Source organism: Podarcis melisellensis (assembly GCF_964234715.1).
Source record: "Podarcis melisellensis genome assembly, chromosome: 12".
NCBI classification, from domain to species: Eukaryota; Metazoa; Chordata; class Lepidosauria; order Squamata; family Lacertidae; genus Podarcis; species Podarcis melisellensis.
In genome coordinates, this window is record NC_138544.1 from 3539814 (window position 1) to 3544181 (window position 4368).

At 43.4% G+C, this 4368-nt stretch overlaps 1 long non-coding RNA gene across 1 annotated transcript; it reads right to left on the reverse strand.

The window, feature by feature from the left end:
• Positions 1-324: 324 nt before the first annotated feature.
• On the reverse strand, positions 325-3877 carry LOC309380959. Its single transcript, XR_014173226.1, has 3 exons — positions 3560-3877; positions 2840-3346; positions 325-726 (listed from the first exon to the last, which is right to left on the reverse strand). It is a non-coding gene; the product is annotated as an uncharacterized lncRNA (long non-coding RNA).
• Between the last annotated feature and the right edge of the window lie 491 nt (positions 3878-4368).

The following is a 4368-nucleotide window of genomic DNA, read 5'->3' on the forward strand; positions in this document are numbered from 1 at the left end:
TCAGGATGCCAGGAATTATCACTCAGGCAGAGGGGCTGCTGAGTAGCTGAGCTCACATACCTATATGAATTTCTGATGTTTTCCCAGTGCCCAGTACATAGATACACTTATCAGTTAATTGTTACATTTGATATTGTGCAGGAAGAAACTGTGATGAAGTGTTTTTTGGGGACAAATCACAAAAGTCACAAAAAGTGATTGGGCTGATTTTGGTAGTGGGCTGCATGTGCATGATATCTGCTGGAGGGGCACCCCCCAACCTATATATACATTCCTGCAACATGAGGCTACAAGTCTATAGTGTAAAGACTGGCTTGTAAGGAACGGCGAACTGGGAAAGGCTTGGAAACAGTAACACAGCACAGTACAAAGGGTGATAATGTCATTCCACTTTTATTTTAGTTTGCAAAGCAGAGGGCACATACAATAGAGAGAGCCCATCGGGTGGGAGATGATTGGAGGGGAAAGTGATAGCATTAACACAGTATAACTGCTACAAGTCCACTGCAAGCTGTCTGGCATGTCACAGTTTAATAAATAACAAACAAAATGTGGTGGACTGGGTGGGATAAACCACCAGATACTTATTTATCTGAAACCCAACCAATTAGGTTTAAGGCTTGTTGGCATTAAACCTACATTTACTGGAGGGCAACTTCAATCAAGACAACATTATCAGGGAGACATCAATTCAGGTTCTCTTTCTGGATTCATTTTCTTTTTATTCTGAAGACAAAAACACAAGACAAAGATCAGATAAAAGCAAGGCTGCACAGGGGGCCATTTCAGTGGCAATGAAGTTGTACAGAGATTCTAGATTCATTTAATTAAGCATGATTAACAAAGCTGGAGTACCAATCCCCAATTTATTATCACTTAGACTAAAAGTTTGTACATGTGATTCCTAAGGAAATTTCAGAGGCAACAGCAAATGAATTTGATATTTAAGTTTTTAAAGTACATTTTTATTCTCTGACATTCCTTCCATGTTGCCTAGAGAGCATGTGGTGGTGATTGGAACATATGATCTGACTGTTCTTCACTGCTAACAGCTGTCTTCTGGCGAGTAAATAATTGTCTCATTGCCCAAGGCGTGTCCCCATCCCCCAACCCCAGGGCTCCTGTGCCTTTATCAGCTGTAAGGCTATCAGCTGGCAAACTTTCTTGGGCCTTTAGCCTGCAGAATTTCTACTTGTCTTGAGTGCTCTGCCAGAAAACAGTGGTAATACTGATAGAGAACACAGACCCAAGTGTAAGTAAGTAAAGGCAAAAGGAAAAAAGGAGGTCGTTAAGTGCCTCTAGTAAGTTAAAAATTTACAGATGCCACACAGAAAAGCAGACTGGATTTCTATACAGTGGTACATCGGGTTAAGTACTTAATTCGTTCCGGAGGTCCGTTCTTAACCTGAAACTGTTCTTAACCTGAAGCATCACTTTAGCTAATGGGGCCTCCTGCTGCTGCTGCGCCGCCGGAGCCCGATTTCTGTTCTTATCCTGAAGCAAAGTTCTTAACCTGAAGCACTATTTCTGGGTTAGCGGAGTGTGTAACCTGAGGCGTATGTAACCCGAGGTACCACTGTACTCCTCACTGTGATGCAGGCAATATGTGGGATTAGTATTTAGTTAAATTATTTGCCTATTAAAAATATAGGTAGAAGCACTGACTTCTCAGCATACATCTAATTTCCCCCTGAACCTAATCACACAGGAGAAAAGGTGGCGTCCCCATGATCTTATCCTCTGCTTGTCTTGGTTCTGGTTAAAAGAAACTAGGCTCTTCCATGACACCCGTCTATGTTAAAAGTTTAGCATGGAGCTTTCAGTTCCCCCTCCAAATTCACATCCAAAATTCTAGCTAAAGTTGCTCCTGTGATGCTATTTTAGCATGACCTATGGACCAAGTCAGTAGAAAAGAGAGATTTAAGTTGCAAATCACATATGGAACTCGGTGGGCCTTACTTCTGAGTAGACATATATCTACTTCTGCTGTAAGGTTATGACCCTAAACACATTTAGCAGAGAACAAGTCCCATTTAACTTAAGAGGGACTACTTGCCTCTAAAGTAAACAAGCTTAGCATTGGCCTGTAAGCTACTGTGTCTGTGCCAAAAGGAGTCTTTAAAAAGTAGAATCCTAGGATTGGAAGTCTCAGCTTTATACTGTACTACTCATTTCCTTAATCCTAGCTTACACAACTTGGTTATGGTGGAGAAGGATTGTGCATGCTGCTTTCCTGTATAATAGCCAGTGATAAGTTGGCCAGGTGTAGTGCTAACTCACATGCAGCATGTAAAAAGACAACCCCTGTGATTGTTGCAGGGGGCCACTTAACAGTGAACTGATGAGCATGGAACTCATCATGGTCTGGGGTTTCCTGCTTCTACAGAATTCAGGAATCCTCATATCTATTAAGTACAAGAGGTGGCCTTTATCGGGGTAGTCAATGTGGTCTGCCCCCCCTCCCCGATGTTGGATTCCAATTTTCACTAGCCCCCCCCCCCCGCATGTTGAATGGGCAGGGACAATGGGAGCTGCAACCTAACAATACCTGGAAGGCCCCATGGCCTCTCTGTTAGACTTGTCGGAGTGACATTGCCACACTGAGTTTCTCATCTCCACTCCTATACTTTATTACAAATTACTGTGTCTGTTGGGAACAGGGCATTGAGTCTATCTATCCTACTGGTTAACACCATCATTAAATCATGTGGCGACTGGAGCTGGGAAGTGGGGTATTCTCTTGGAGGATACCAGTCCTTGTCAAAGTGTCCCATACAAACCAGTTCTAAGAAGGGAAACTGTTGCTAACAAGGTCACAGTAATTGCAGAAAGAACTTACTTGACTCGTCTGTTTACGCTGCAGTTGGTTTTGGCTTTGTGCTTGGCTCTTTGCTTGCATCTCCATGGGTTTCTTCACTTGGCAGGATAAGTGAAAAATCTCCTGATTCTACGCTGATCTCTGGGGCAGCCTCTGAAGTTGGCTCTGTAGTTGGCTCCTTGGTTGGCTCTTTGCTTGCCTCTGTGCCTAGTTGAATAAGATGTGAACCTCCTTCTCCGCTTCCTTCCCCACTTCCTTCCCCACTTGCTTCTCCACTCGCTTCTCCGCTTGCTTCTCCGCTCGCTTCTCCGCTCGCTTCTCCGCTCGCTTCTCCGCTTGCTTCGCCACTCGGCTCTTCGCCTGGCTGTGTGCTGGGCTCCTCACTTGGCTCTGCGCTTGGTCCTAAGCTTGTTTCACCAGTCGGCTCTTCTGTGCTTTCTTTGCCACCTGGTTCTTTGCTTGACTCAAGCGTTGTCCCCTCGCTTGGCCCTGTGGTTGGTTCCTTGGTCGCAGGGGCAAGAGAAGCCTCTGGAAAATTAAAAACAGCAACATTTATAAAATGCCAGGTGTCTGCTGTTACCAGATATCAAGAACCTGGGTACTGACATACACCAAACTCCTATGGCATTGTACTCAGAAATAATCATCCCAGAATGTTAAGGCATGATTAACTTTTCCATCTAGCATTAGAAGAATTTAACAAAATGCTAAAACTAATATTCCTTAAAGTATTTTGCTTACCTTGTATGATCAGAACAAGAGCTAATGCTGAGAGAATTGCAATTTTGGGCAACATTGTTGGCTATCAGCTCCTGGTAATGGGCAAGCAACTGAGAAACAAGCTGAAGTATCCCATGGGAAGTGATCTTCGGTTGTATTTATTGAAGCAAATCCTTTGCCTCCACCTACTCCAAAATCTATCTCCACCCTCAACGGAAGTTGCAAGATGAAACCCTTTAACATACTCAAGGCTTAGAACAGGATCAGGAATCACCATTCCCATTGGTAAAATTCCACTTTGCTATCTCAGAGCAAGATAACCTTTATGCAATGACCTCAAAGGAAAATTACAGGTGTTTGTTGGGGGGATGGGGTGGCTATAGCAATGGAAAAGACTGACAGAGAATAAGGCCCATAAGAATTTGCTTCTGGCAGTGCTGATTTCTCAAGGCAAATTATCCCAATGCTCTCTGGCTGAGTGTGTTGGATACTGGGGGAATGACCACTGACTCACTGAAAGTGCCTCTGGGCTGTTGGTGGAAGGTGAAGAATCAGTGGAAATGACTGTGGTGGGATGGGCATGCTATCCCAAAGCTCTCCTTTTAACATACTTTAAATGTCTTCAGTGAATCCCATCTTCACACTTTTCATGCTTTGTTTGTGATCCAAAGGAAATTAGACAGGGCTGTGCTGAATCTTTGCTACTTTTGATTTTCAGGTCAAAAGTAGTTACTTGATGGAGTGGAAATTTCATTTTTAGGCACTACAAATATAATAATTGTTTGTTTGTTTGTTTGTTTGTAAACTGGTTCTTCAGGTGCTATTTCACC